At 39.0% G+C, this 16,321-nt stretch overlaps 1 protein-coding gene across 15 annotated transcripts in view; it reads right to left on the bottom strand.

The window, feature by feature from the left end:
* ST18 (ST18 C2H2C-type zinc finger transcription factor) overlaps window positions 1-16,321 on the bottom strand; it is a 445,260-nt gene that overhangs the window by 61,352 nt on the left and 367,587 nt on the right. The gene's annotated exons all lie outside the window — the stretch shown is intronic.

Below are 16,321 nucleotides of genomic sequence, written 5' to 3' on the forward strand. Positions count from 1 at the left end.
ATCCCTACTGGACAAGAACTTAGTGGGTCTTTACCAATACGGGTAGTTAAAAGACAGCTCATTTCAGATTAAGTTTAGGAAATATCATAATAGTATTTGATAACTAAGAGGTAAAAGAAAAAATGAGGTATCAAATAATATTATAAGTAGAGATGAGCGAACTTACAGTTAATTTGATTTGTCACAAACTTATCGGCTCGGCAGTTGTTGACTTTAGCCTGCGTAAATTAGTTCAGCTTTCAGGTGCTCCGGTGGGCTAGAAAAGGTGGATAGATTCCTAGGAAAGAGCCTCCTAGGACTGTATCCACCTTTTCCAGCCCACCGGAGCACCTGAATGCTGAACTAATTTATGCAGGAAAAGTCATCAACTGCCGAGCTGAGAAGTTCGTGACGAATCGAATTTACTGTAAGTTCGCTCATCTCTAATTATAAGTCCACTCACATGTATTGCCAGTACTGTATTTGTCAGCAATCTGTCATAATGGTATGCTGATGTGACATATATTGTGGTGTTCAATACTCCAATAAGTGAAATCCATGGCACAACCAAAAGTTGCTCAAAAAGTAAGTCATTTTATTATTATATGGAAAGATCAATAGTGTTAGTTTTCTCATAGGAAGGTAAGTAGTTTTATTTTCCACATACAAAAACTAGGCTGAGGTGTATCCAGATGGTTCACAGAAGCATAGTGGATGGTTATTTATATTAGTATATAAATCAACATTAGACTTTATGTCTCTCAACCTTTTTTCAAAGATCAGTCACATGAGAATGGGATCAGATTGCAGACACATATGATATCAGTGAATTGTGGTCCATTATAGAATATACAGTGAAACCTCTTGGAGATGACCACCCTAAGCTGCATAAAAAATGTCTTCTAAAAGGGTGGTCTACTCAAAGAATGCATAATAGATGTGGAACTGAAAATCTGTCACAGAAAATCAAGTCAGGTTAATTGGATGGTCTTTTCATATTGATGGGATATTTGCATGATATTGTAATTCACAAGAATCATTTCAGTTTACAATGAATAAAGAAAGAATGCATTTTGCAGTAAGTCATAGAAGAATATGTAGGACAAAACTGAGCAAAGTTTTGCTAATATGAAACCTTGTAATGGTATTTTTTATCCCTTTCTTAAATTTAAATATCTGTACAGGTTGTTTGCTTTAGATATGTATATATTCATATATTGTATGTAATGCTGTGCAATCTGTAAGGAAATGGCATAATACAATAAAGGTTTATGTTCTTATTTTATTTAGCTATACATAAAGGCTTCACCTTGGCAACACTTTACTTCTTTTCTACCAATATAAACTAAAAAACTTAGAAAATGTAACTACAAGATTCAGTACTTACATATTACCACAAGATGGCACTACACATTAAGTATAAAATAAAGGATTGTTTATGTAATGCTGGAGATGTTATTGTGGCTTAAAAATGTTCATGTGTTTATAGAATATGAAAACACTGTATTTTAAGGCATAATTCACTGTAAAAAAAATGCATCTGCAAATTTGCTGAAAATTTGCGTTCATATTCGTAACACTTACCAGTTGCCGTCTAAGCACGAGACGGCTTGTCTTACAACGGCAAGCGGTGTATGGTGTGGGTTCCTGACTCAAGCCCACGCAATACCGGCTGGCCCCCAGCTGATTCTTGTAGCTGGGGGCCGCTGTTAATACCACATTGATCCATATGAGGAATCTAATGATTCCTCCTAAAAGTCCCCTAAGGGGAATAAAAGTGTAAAAAAAAATAAAGTTGAATAAAAAGTTTTAAAAAACACCCATTAACCCCTTACATATTAAAAGTTTGAATCACTGCCCTTTTCCCAAATTCCATATCAAAAATATGTGAACATAGTAAGAATAAACATATGTGGTATTGCCGCATGCGCAAATGTCAGAACTATAAAAATGTAACGTTAATTAAACTGCACGCACAGTCAATGGCATTTATGTAAAAAAATATCAAAGTCCAAAATAGCATATTTTTGGTCACTTTGTATACCTTTAAAAAATGAATAAAAAGAGATAAAAAAAAAAGTCCCATCAAAACAAAAAATGGTTCTGGTAAAAACCTCAGATGACGGTGCAAAAAAAAATAAGCCCTCATACCACCCTGTAGATGGAGATTTTAAACATGCAAATTTTGGTGCATGTAGTTATAATTTTTTACATAAATTGGGTATCCTTGTAACCATATGGGACTACAGAATAAAGATAAGGTGTCAATTTTACCAAAAAAGTACACTGCGTGGAATCGGAGCCCCCAAAATTACAAAATTGCTTTTTTTTTTTCAATTTTGCTCCACAAATATATTTTTTTTCTGGTTTCCTCTTAGATTTTGTAGTTAAATGATTGATGTCATTACAAATTGATAATGGTGGCGCCAAAAAAAGCACTCTTATGGGTCTGTAGATGCAAAATTGAAAGCATTATGATTTTCAGAAGGTGATGAGGAAAAAACGGAAGTGCAAAAACAGAAAAACCCTGCTTCCTTAAGGGGTGAATGTGCTCTATGTAAGTCTTTGTAAAAGTGGTTGTCTATGCACACAATAAAAATATGGAAGCAAATTGTTTGAATTTTCCATACATCTGAAAATACAGTGCATGAACCTAGCCTTAAATCAAATACATTTAAAGTGCCTAAAACATTGCTTTTCATAAATACAGTAAATAGAATACCACCAACAAAAATCCCAAAATATACAAAACGTCCCAGTCTTCTCCAGAAAGAATTACTATAGTGGCAGCATACTTTGTATGTGTACCACTATCTCATCTCCACCTCAAAAACTTCTAGCCCTTGTATGCTACGATGGAGTGGCTAATGTTAAGATGGAGTTAATCCTATAGAACAATGGGTCTATGAATACACATTACTCATATACCAGTCACTCCCAAGACCTCCTTAAGCATTTCTGTCACTATGGGATATGGCCCACATGCGACTTCATCACAGTAGGGCATCATTCATTGGCCTATTACTCTACACAGACAGACCTATGAGCAGTGAGGACCAATTGCTGCAAAAGTGATGATGGCGCTAGGTGCACAAAGTCTATCTTTGTAGTGTAATAGGCCAAAGTACAGTAACCCCCCGACATGCGATGGCCCCGACATATGATCAAATCGACATACGATGGCCTCTCAGATGCTTTTATATGTCGGGGCCATCGCATTAACTGCTATCCGACAGCGCAAAATGCTTAAGCTGCTTAAGCTGCTGTCGGATAGCAGTTTAAGCATCCCGGACAGGTTCACTTACCTATCCCTGCTGCTACGGTGTTTTCTGCATCTTCTCCGGGGTCCGAGTCTCGCTTTCCGGCGTCGTTGTTACGTCGCTGCGCACGCCGTGCGTAATAACGTCACCAGAAAGCAAGGCCCGGACCCCGGAGAGGATGAGGAAGAAGCCAGAGGATCCCGAAGAAGACGCCGGAGCAGCAGGACAGCGCTTTTTTATTTTTTTTTTCACTCTGAGTAATTATGATTCTGTCTGTTTTTTTTCTGTCGCACGGACCATGTGACAGAATGTGCGACAGAAAAAATACAGACAGAATCAGAAATTAGAATTTAGGTGCAAAACCCGACAAAAAGAGTAGAAATCCTGTTAGTAAATGAGGACCATTGTATGAAATGACTGTTACTCATACTCTCATGACATGCTTGTTCCCCTGATGAGGTCACATGTGGGCCGTATCCTGTAGGGCCGCACATGCATGGCCGCTGCTCAGTTTATCCATAGAGAATCGCATGGTCTAAGCATCAATAATAGTATGGCTTTGTATAAATTATGTGACATACAACTTCACCAAAGCAAGAGAGAGATTTTAGTATACTCCTTGACAGTAAGCTAAGTAGCAGTATTCAATAAGCAGCAGATGCACAATCAGGTACACTTCTAGGGCGCATAAAAATAATAGAAAAAGAGCAGCGATACAAATTGATAAACTGTGATTCAATGTAATTTTACTCTTATATAAATCATATGTAAGATCTACTATACGGGTTTAGTTTTAGAGATCACAAAAAAAACATATATGGAGTAAGTGTTGGTCTAGAAGCTGGCAACAATTCAATAAAATGCATAAGGGAGGATGGAAAAGATTAGCAGTTCAGCTTTGAAGATAAAGACGTTTTAGAGGGATTTAATATGTATAAATACACCATATGGTGAAATGTATGTGGTCATCTGCCCATTTTAGCTATATTAGCTTGTTAAACAGACCATTCTAAACCATCGGACATAATCATATGGAGTTGGGCTCCCTTTTGTGGCTACAACAACCTTGACTCTTCTAACTTATGCCTATTCAGCCAAAAGAGCATTTGTGATGCCAGGCACTGGTGCTGGACGAGAAGGTCTGGCTCATAGCCTGATTCCCAAATGCTCTGTGTTCGCCACTCACGCTGTTCCCCACCTAACTTGTCACACCATGTCTTTGTGGACTTCACTTTGTGCACATGAGCACAGGCTTGCTGGAATGTGCCTTCCCCAAAATGTTTCCTCACAAATGAAAGCATAAATGTTTTTTAATGTCTTTGCATGCTTTTGAATTACTATTCACTGGAAATAGTCAGCCTGATGTGAATTGTGACAACCAACCCCAACCATTGTCCATTTTCACCAGATATTACATTAAGCATTGTGCATTCTGGAAGGAACATTTTCCAAAAATTCACCAAACCCAATATGCCCATGAGACTGCCATTCCAGTAGCCTTTTGGCCTTAGACATTGGCCCCACTCTAAAAGTGTGCATGATCGATGTACCGCTTTGTGCTGCTGTTACTTTCGAGATGCTTTCACTTCACAATAATAACATTTTAAGCTGACTAAATTAGATAATACATATAAAAAATTAACAAAATGTCTTGTGTGAAAACTAGAGGCATATTTAACCCCTTGAGGACCAAGCGTTTTTCAGTTTTTGCACTTTAGTTTTTTCCTCCTTACATTTAAAAAATCATAGCCCTTTAAATTTTGCACCTAAAAATCCATTTGATGGCTTTTTTTTTGCACCACCAATTCTACTTTATAATGACATCAGTCATTTTACCCAAAAATCTATGGAAAAAAAAAAAAAAAAACTTTGTGCAACAAAATTTAAGAAAAAATGACATTTTGTAAGTTTTGGGGGCTTCAGTTTCTATGCAGTACATTTTTCGGTAAAAATGACACCTTATCTTTATTCTGTAGATCCATACGATTAAAAGGATACCCCACTTATATAGGTTTGATTTTGTCGTACTTTTGAAAAAAATCCAAACTACATGGACGAAAATTCATATGTTTAAAATTGTCATCTTCTGACCCGTATAACTTTTTTATTTTTCCACGAATGCTTTTTATCGGTACCATTTTTGTTTTGGTCGGACTTTTTGATCGCATTTATACATTTTTTTATGGTATAAAAAGTGCCAAAACACGCTATTCTGGACTTTTGAATTTTTTTACGCGTACGCCATTGACCGCGCGGTTTAATTAGCGATATATATTTATGGTTCGGATATTTACACACGCAGTGATACCACATATGTTTGTTTTTATTTTTATGTACACATTTTTTTTTAAATGGGAAAAGGGGGGTGATTTTAATTTTTATTAGGGAAGGGGTTAAAGGGGTTCTTCACCATAAGGGAATTTTAGTACATACCTGGCAGACAGTAATGGACATGCTTAGGAAGGATCTGTGTTTGTCTTGGGGCTAAATGGCTATGTCATAAGATTACCATAACACTGTGGCTAGCTTTTTGTGAACTTGTATTTCCTGTTTTACTTATGTTTTTTTTTTTTTTTACTTCAAATCCCACAATGCCATTTTCCTCCCTCTCACACATCAGCCACCCCACCCATTGAAACAAAAGACCTGTGGTTTTCAATCAGGGTGCCTACAGCTGTTGCATTAGTAGCAGATTGATCCCACATCCATTGAAGCAGACAGGCTCCCTGTCATCAGCTGACTAGTGAGTCAGGTCTCGGCCACATTGCAAGCTGGGAAAAATCTGCAACAATAGTAATTTTGTATGCTGATAAAAATAAATAGTGGGTGGAAAATCACAGAAGAATTGTGAGAAAACCATCACACACAGGTACAGACACTATATTATGAACTACACTAACTTTACAGCCCCTGTAGCATAGTCAAATAAAAAATCCTGGAATACCCCTTTAAATCACATTTATTATCTTTTTTTTTTTTTAACTTTTTTTATGCAGTGTCATAGACCCTTAGCTTGCCATAGGAATACATTGATCAGTGTTTTCTGCTCTTGATTGCTCAAGCCTGGATTTCAGGCTTGGAGCAATCAAACGCTGATCGGACAGCCAGAAGCAAGGTAAGACACCTCCCGGAATGCCGCGATTTCACCGCGGTGATCCCGAACAGCTACGCTGCGCTAACTGGCAGTGTATTCTCCCGTTTTGGATGCCACAATCAACTTTGATCACGGCGTCAAAAGGGTTAATACCGGACATCAGCCCGATCGCCGATGTCCGGTATTAGCCGTTGGTCCCGGTTGCTGATAGCAACTGGGACCACGCAGATATGAAGCACACTCGGCTTCTGAGCACGCTTCACAGATCGGGAGCCGGACACAGGACGTAAATATACGTCTGTGGTCGTTAAGGGGTTAAATTCACAAGCTCTTCAGTAGAACCCATACTACTACCAGTCTATGTCTATAGAGACTTCATATCTGTGTATTTGTATATATGCACCTGTTTGCAGTGGGAAATGTTCCCTTTAAGCTTTGACAGCTGCTGAGTGGAGTGGTTAGGCAGCTGGGCAATGTTCCATCAAAGATGGGCACTCACATGTATCTTTTCTTCGGTTTTGAAATGCGGTAATTGGTGCACAGTATTTATAGTTGAAACGTGTAAAATAAATATGTTTAGTCTGCACAAACCAACACGGCATATCACGGCATTGCACAAATTGTACAAACTTTTTCAGATGATGTTTGAACCACATTTTGGTTCTAGGATATTCCCTATAGCACCTAACAATGAGATCATGGACTGTGGGTATATTGACATTGAAGCTGAAGTAGGTGTAAGTTGGGGGATTTCTGGCACTAGGTTGAGGATTTGGGTTGAATATAGGAGCTGAGCTTGAAATCTTCACCTCTTGCCTTTTCGGTAAAAGAAGCAAAGGAAAAAAGATGATCCCACAAGGAGCTCAATGTTGACCTTGAGCAGCTTATTCTAGACAGGATTACACAGGATGGATACACATTCTTGGTAGCCCGAAAGCTGGAAAGCCAACCCAAAGCCCCAGCTTGCCATCTCAAGTCATCAGAAGGAAATTGGTCTAATTGGCCCATGAAAACACATGACCACTAAAAAGGCACCATAGGATTAGGTTTAGGCTTGCAGCCTATTTCATCTTTAGCGAACGGGGAAAGTTGTCCAAATTGGTCAAATCTGGCTGCAAGCACGTGGGGCTGTCTGTACTATGTGAACTTATACTGAGTGGGGCTGCGGCAAATAGCCATGTAACTAAAAGGGAACAGTACAATTGGTTGTAGCTGAAACACCTACAAGAGGCTTTTTGTCCATAAATATAAAGATTTGACACAGTAATAGGTTATTTTAAGAACTGCGCTATGGCCTATGAGCATATTTTACAAGTGGTAAAGGTGGTTCTATCAGTATAGGAAAGGGTTCTAATACAATAGGTAAAACTTAAATTGTAGAATACTTTACCACATATAGGGAGATATTTATCAAAACCTGTCCAGAGGAAAAGCTGACCCATTGCCCATTGCAACCAATCAGATTGCTTCTTTTATTTTTCAGAGGCCTTTTTAAAAATGATAGAAGCGATCTGATTGGTTGCTATGGGCAACTGTTACTATGGGCAACTTATTAGCTTTTCCTCTGAACAGGTTTTGATAAAGCTCCCCCATAGTGAGGAGGCGAGGCTAGGCTCCTGGAGGGGCCTAACTTTATGGGGCTTCAGCTCCTTGGCATGGAGAGAAAGCGCCGTCGAAAAGCATCCCTACATCCCTCTTAGCTTGGGGAAGATCACCAGGACATCGCTGCTTACTTTCAGCCAGCTGACATTGCTTCCTCCTGTGAACTCAGCGGTTCAAGTGGGGTCTCCTCAGCGTGCAGCAGCCAGTGCACTCACTGCCTGGACAATTCTGCCAACTATTCCTTCCTCTACTCCCTGCTTATCCTGCTTAACTGAAGGTATGTCCACCATTATACCCCCTACCTCTGTTCTCTCAGGCCCTGCAGTACCCCAAAGTCAGGAAGCCAGCAGTCCTTCAGCACCCAGGCTTTCTTCCCCTAACACTCTATCTGGGACACTTACAATTATGTTAACCCTTTCCACTACCTCTCCTCCTGGATACAATGCCTCTACTGCAACCCCTACTACCCACTTACCTCAATGCACTGTCAAGTCTCCATCTGCACATGTGGGACATACTTCCTCAGCATTAACCCCTTCCATCCCTTTGTCTAAGGGACATTCCACAACAGCATTGACTTCTCATATTGCTTCGCCCTCTGGGCATACTGTATCTACCTTCTTTGATACTGAAAGTGGTACCTCTGATCCATCTTACCATGAGGGTAATAGGGATTGGGGTGTTAGTCCCCCGCTAAAAAGAATCTACATAAGACGCCAAAGATATATGTTTCTGATGCAAGATCTCCACCTTATGTGTTTCCTGTTGATATGACTGGTGACTCTGATTCTGGATCACAAACTTACATGGTCACCCGGAATTACAAGCGCTTTTTGTGCTTTTAACTACCAAAACTGATTTGTCTGCTTTAGCTATAGATCTTAAGAAATCCTGGCACAAAGATCTTCAGGTGGTTCAGAAGGAGGTGTCGGCCCTGCACTCAAAGGTTCAAGATCTATCGCTGGGGATATCCTTTTGCTCTACTGGTCCGCCAAGGAGATATCAATGTTGCTCTTAGGTCACTGGAGGACTTACCCCAATTCCTGCATACATTTTAACTTCCACCAATGCAGTTACCGGAATGGATGGAGTCCTTTCCTGATCCCCTGTACAAAAGACGTCCACATCCTGCTGTCAGCTCTTCCTTACTGAGTTCTCAACTGCTAAAAGTTGCCACTGAGGATCCTCTTCCACAACGTCGCAGACATCGCTCCATGGTTCAGGTTCCTGTGTATCATTGAGGATCCATCTCTACACGGTTTGATCTGGACTTTAGTCTGGTTACTACTGCCTTATGAGGTCTTATTGCTTAATTTGTTTTTTATCATGTTTTTATTTTCATGTATCTTTGATTTTTCTTATTGGAATGTTCATTCTGAACATTTGAGTTATATATTAGAGGGGGCTGTAATGGAGGGGACTGTAACAGTGAATGAGATCCTTTCTTAGTGACAGGAAAGGATGTAAGAAAAGTTTCCTGGCTGTCTCTTTTTCTACTATCTTACATTTGTTGTAATTATAACTTGTGTTTTTCAGATCACCCCATGCCAATTGTTGATTTCTATTATTAGCATTTATTTTGCCCTATACATAATGGCCCTGATTTACAAAGAGTGTAGGTTTCTTTGTGGGCTTTAATTCCCTACAATTTTTTTTCCATGGTATTTACTAAGGTTTTCCTACATTTTGCACTTTTCCCTACATTTTGCTTTTTTTTACACATGCTCTGATCTGTAGGGTTTTCCTCAGCTGAAAACCACCACATTTTCTGTGGAAACCTTAGTAAATATGTTGGGTTTTGGGGAAAATGTCGGGAACATGCCCCTTTTCAGTCACCACACCCCCTTTTCCCATTGCCCACGCCCCCTTTCCAGGTTTTCTCAGTAAAATGGAGAGTTTTTTTTTTTTTTTTTTAATTATGACGCAAATTCTGGTGAAGACAGAATCTCTGGTGCAATGCGCCAGAACCTTGTGCATAGCCCGACAAATCATGTCGGGTTTGCAATAGTAAATGAGGGCCAATGTGTGTTTTTCTCCTATTAAGATATATTGGCCCTCATGTACTATTGCAAACCCGACATACTTTGTCGGGTCGTGCGCCAGAAATTCTGTCTGCGCCATAATTTGCGCCAAAATAGAAAAAACCCAACTAACTCTCCATTTTACAAAAAAAAAATACATATTTACTAAGGTTTCCACAGAAAATGTGGTGGATTTCAGCTGAGGAAAACCTGACAGATCAGAGCATGTGCAAAAAGAGTAAAATGTAGGGAAAGTGGAAAATGTAGGGAAACCTTAGTAAATACCGTGGAAATTTTTTTTATAGGGTATTAAAACCCACAAAGAAAACTCCACTCCACTCTTAGTAAATCAGGGCCATTGTTTCTTATGGCCCAGCCATTTACTTATACTTATATTTGTGTTACATTTCCCTACCCTATAGTGTGACTGGATAATCCCTCTGTCTTCCAGTCATCTTCTGTTGAGCCCCACTAGGGTTAGATTAGTTAGGGACTAATTTAGTTTTTGACCTTTGGTCTAAAGGTCTTTAGACCCCGTGCAGCCATGTGGTTTTTTTTGGTTGCTACTTTTGTTTATTGTCTTTCTTATAGTATTTTTAGGTAGTGCTGTTTGTCTACTGACCCTGACCGCTCTTGTAGCTACCAATGCTTTTCTTCCTGTATCCGCCAGTATGTGTCCTTTTCTCTATTTCTGCATTCCTATGACCCCCTGGGATAATGGCTGAGATAAATATAACTACTCTTAATGTGCAGGGGTTTAATGTTCTTGAAAATAGGTCAAAAGTCCTATATTCATATCATAAAATGAGATCACATATACTTTGTCTTCAGGAGATCAATTTAAAACAGGCCACACTCCGTCTCTTACCAGCCGTTATTATCCCGTATGGATTCACAACACAAATTATTTTAATAAAAGCAAAGGGGTTTCCATCACCTTTCACAGAAGCCTCCAGGTTCAGGTGGTTGACCACCAATCCTCTGATGATGCTCGCTAACTGTTTCTAAATTGTATTATTGCAGGACAGAAGTTGACGATTGCCAATATATATGCACCTAACAGGGATCAGATCCCTTTTCTCCTCCGTACATTAGATGCTCTGACTGCGTTCACCACAGTCTACATAATTGTATATGGGCTTTTAAACACCCCCCCTCTGCCTTCGTATGGACACCTTTTTGGGAGTGTCATCTCTCTCTCTCGAATTAGGATGATGACTCTTCTTCGCAAATTACACTCCCTTCAGTTGTGTGACACGTGGTGAATTGCACATCCTCTTGAGAAAGATTATACTTTCTCCTCTAGTCCTTAACAAGCGTATAGTCGCTTAGATTATATAGAGTATTATTATCTCATGACATGCGCCCAAGCCATAGAGACTCCTCAATCGGATCCATTCTTTTCTCATGCCCATGTGTCAGTGCGGTTTTAATGCCGAAAATGACTAAACCTCATTTCATGTGGAGACTCAATGAGGGAGATTTATCAAAACCTGTCCAGAGGAAAAGTTGCCCAGTTGCCCATAGCAACCAATCAGCTCACTTCTTTCATTTTTAACAAAGCCTCTGCAAAATGAAAAAAAGCTATCTGATTGGTTGCTATGGGTAACTGGACAACTTTTCCTCTGGACAGGTTTTGATAAATCTCCCCCAATGAGTCTCTTCTTGATGATACAGTATGTCTTACTGAAATACAGAACTCTATTAGGGATTTTCTACTTAATCATGCCTCTGATCCCACCTCTGCCCTGCTTCAATTGGAAGCTTTAAAATGTGTTTTGAGGGGTGTTTTTATTAAGCATGGGACTCGATTGAAAAAAGGAAGCCGCAGATAAATTACGTGCTCTTTTATCTTCTCTAGCTGCCCTAGAAACTTCTCGCAAATGTTCCCTCTGTGAGGAAAAGTTTCAGGACCTGCAAAGAATCAGGATGGAAATTAAGGGACTTTTGTATGTAAAATTGAAGAGATATCTTCAAATTTGCGGACAGGTTTTCTATGAATGGGGAAATAAACCAGGCAAGTATTTAGCTCGGGCCTTGAGAGATAAAAGAACAGCTAGCTTTGTTTCATCCATTAAAACCTCTTCGGGTGAACTGTCTCATTATACGAACGACATAGCCCAAGCCGTCCGTGACTATTACTCCTCGCTTTATAATCTCCAATCTCTGGCAGGCTCCATATCTTCCCCAGTCTCTTCCCCAACCCTGCATCAATATATTATGGAAACGGCCCTTCCTAAACTTCCACCTGATGCAGTCAACTCTATGGAGGAACACTTTATCTCTCAGGAATTGGATTTTACCATCGCCTCATTGGCAAAATCCCAGGTCTGGATGGGTATACGGCGAAGCTGTATAAGGTGCTCCATGCAGAGTTATCTACCCTGTTATTGTCTGCTATTTATCTACCCCGTTATTGTCTTCAGTGCTATTTCCTCTGTATGTCATTTTCCACCCTCATTTCTGGGTGCCCATATTGTTGTTCTTCCCAAAGATGAAAAAGATCCACAACTATGTTCTAGCTATAGGCCCATATCCCTGATTAAAAGAAAACTGTCAGCTTGCTCCCCCCGCACTAACCAGCAGTACTGGCTGCGTGGGACGCTGATCAGTTTGATGCCTACTGTGCCCAGATCAAAATGTTCATTCTTCCCTATATGCTAATATGGAAGGGAGGGGAGGAATATTGATGAGCTGGGCGGCGGTGTGGTCGTCAGCCGCTGACGTCAGAGTGCCAGTTACCCCGCCTGTGCCAGTTAGCACTTAATTAGCATATAGGGAAAAACAAAGATATCGGCCAGGCGGCCGGGCGGATCTGGGCACAGTAAGCATCAAACGGATCAGCATTCCCCGCACTCAGCCAGTACCGCTGGTTAGTGCGGTGGGAGCAAGCTGACAGTTATCCTTTAATGTTGATGCTAAACTATATGCAAAACTCATTGTCAATCGACTCTCCCCTTATTTTGAATCCTTTATCCATCCCGACCAAGTTGGCTTCGTGCCTCATAGAGAGGCGTGAGACAATACTTTACGTGCTTTTGCTTCGATTTATTTAGTAAAAAAGGGAAAACATCTCTCAATGTTATTATCTTTAGATGCCAAAAAGGCTTTTGGTAGGATCGATTGGGGATTCATGATGGCTACTCTTGCTCAAATTGGCATAAGTCCCTCACTTTGTGCTAAAATTGGAGCCTTGTTCTCTACACCATGGGTTCAAATAAGAATTAATGTCACCCTGTCTGCTCTGTTTAATATTCAAAATGGCACCAGACAGGGTTGTCCTTTGTCATCCTTATTATATGTTCTTTGCATGGAGCACCTTTTACAAGCAATTCGATCACAATTCGATATCAAGGGTATTTCTCTAGGACCTTCAGAATTAAAGTACTCAGCCTTCACCGATGATTTGGTATTATACTTGACTTCCCCCATATTTCTCTCCCTGCAATTATGTCAGTGGTCAAGTCTTTTTCTCATTATAGCAATTATAAAATTAATATTAGTATTAGTAAATATTATTAATTAGTATAAATATTAGTAAATATTACTATATCTCCTGAAATCGTCACTAGGACAAAAAGTAACTTCTCCTTTACATGGGCATCTCACTCTCTTAAATATTTAGGGATACACATTTCCGCTGATTTACGTGATATTTACACTCTTAATTTCCCTCCTATATTATTGGCTCTACCGAAAGATTTATTGAAATGGCATAACAAGGATTTCTCATGGCTTGGCGCATGAATATTTTAAGAATGAATGTCTTGCCACGTCTTCTTTACCTTTTTCAAATGGTTCTTGTCTATTTATCTAAGGCTTTATTTAAGAAACTCTTTTCTATGTTTTCCTCCTTTGTTTGGGCTAATAAATCTTCCAGAATAGCTAGGCATACCCTTATAAAAAAGAAACATAAAGATGGACTAGGTCTTCCTGACTGCTTTTCTTACTACCTCTCCTCAGTTTTAACTAGACTCGAATATCGGTTTCCATGGAATCTAAACTAATTGGGTCTCCTATCACTTCCTTCCCATGGATAAATAAACCCTTGATATTGGCTTTGTCATCTTCTCTCCCTCCATCCTTCCAATCTTTATGTTTGGTCTTTCGTTATTACCTTAGAGAACTTCTTTTATTTATCCCTGATGGTCCTCTCACCCCTCTAACAGGTAATTTAGCATTTTTACTAGGAATAAATACCCCTTCATTTCTAAATGTTTCTCACACTATGTCACTCACTATTCATGATGTAATTAAAGATTCATCTGTTCTTCCATATGAGGATTTGGTACCAGATCAGGTAATCGCTGCCTGGAATACCTTCAGCTGAAACACTTTTTTCTTTCTCATAAAGATTCTCTTCATTTGTTAAGGGATCTGACCCACTTTGAGCATTTGTGTGTTTCTAAACCTCCCCCTGTTAAAAAATTCTTGTTAATTTATGATATACTGCTGGACTCTGTATCCTCCTCCACACTTCCCTTTCTGAGGAAGTGGGGGACAGAATTGGGAATATCTTTTTCCATTTCAGAAGGGGATAATACTTTTTACTTATACCACAAGATTTCAGATGCTGCAAATGTCAAGAAACTAACTATGGGTGCGTTCATATGCTAGTAGCTAGCAGCAAGTTTCCCGCTACGGGAAAACCCGCTGCGAGTTACACTACCATTGATTTAAATGGGTCCAAATCTGACACTATTGCGGACTGTCTGTGGACCCATTCAAATCAATGTTAGTGTAACTCGCAGCAGGTTTCCAGCAGCGTGAAACCTGCTGCTAGTAATAACGTGTGAACACAGATATTTTCGAGGTGGTACAGAGTTCCTTCAGTACTCCATAAATTTTATCCACAAGTTTTCCGTTATGTTGAAGATGTGGTCTAGAGATAGGCATGATGACTAATATATGGTGGTCCTGTCCATTAATTCTTTTGTTTTGGAGCAAGGTTATAGATATTACTCATAAGGTGATGGGCTACCAATTAGAACATGCACCTGCCCCTTTACTCTTTCCTATTTTGCTGCCAAGTGAAAGGTCAGTGGTGAGATCCTTATATCACTTTTTCTCCAAGCTGCCAGGACAGTTATACCCCATCTATGGAAAATGAATCAATCTCCATCCATCACAGAAAGGCTTACGGAGATTGGATATCTCCATCCTATGGAAGAACTCTGAACGATATCTATGAATTGTGGCTGCCCTGGGTCACCTTTATACACTCTGATTTATATAAGACAATATATTCTGCAAAGTCATTTATCATTGGATATTCACTCTCTTCATTGTCTATACTGCGTAAAAATATTTGCACAATTGCTTGTTTTTTTGCGTACATTTTGATAGAACTTCACATGTGGAATTTTAAGTTAAGGTGTAATTTAGAGTTAAAAACGCTATGCACTTCAATTTATCAATTGCGTACTTTTTGTTTACACCCTCAAACTCTGCGCAAGTACTACAATTATTGCGCAAAAATACACCAGCACGGAGGTCGTGTAAAAGATTGTAAGACAACAACCTATATTCAATCCTTTTGTCCTTCAGCAATGTCCTCAACTAATGCCTTTCTTACCCTAATATGTGGATAACATTCAAGTTAAATAAGTTGCTTACTAAATATATTTAGTCTTATTAATTTATTCCCCACCTAACTATTTCTCTCTTAAGTCGTCACTATCCTATTTAAAATTGCTTATATTATGCCAGAGATGCAGCGCCCCTCAGTGTCTATAATAGACAAATAATGATAAATGCCCCCCATAGTCCTAATTCTTACATTATTCTTATTATTTGATCTCTATATATATTTTATATTTTAAATTTTTTTTATTATTTTTTACTGTGTATATACGACTTTCCTCTTTCATATTGGCTGCCCCATCCAAACATAGTTTTCTTTTATAAATGTTTATTGACTGGGGGATACAGGATTGTGAGGGACATCTTTTTTTTAATTTATTTTTTATTTTTGCTGATTTACTGATTTTATTGCTACAAGTTAGTTTCACATTCTTTCATGGTTTAAGAGATATGTATAAATCAAAGATTAGGGTTTCTTGTTTTGTAAATGTTTCCCTAACGATTGGGGACAGTGCTATTGCTTTGTATTCCTGCATATTATGTCTTTATTTTTTATTGCCCTGTTTTTGCATATCAGTGCATTTATATATCTTACCATGTGTTCTATTAAGTGCCTACAGCGATATGTATTTATATTTGGGTTATTTCTTTTGTATCCTACTCCCTTTATTATTTGAAAAACTTAATAAAAAATTTTGAATGAGAAAAAAAATCTCCCCCATAGTGTGTATGCTAGGTGTATGTAAAGAATTAGCTCAAAAACAATTAATTGCTAGAACTGT

This window comes from Hyla sarda, chromosome 5 (assembly GCF_029499605.1).
Source record: "Hyla sarda isolate aHylSar1 chromosome 5, aHylSar1.hap1, whole genome shotgun sequence".
Lineage (NCBI taxonomy): Eukaryota > Metazoa > Chordata > Amphibia > Anura > Hylidae > Hyla > Hyla sarda.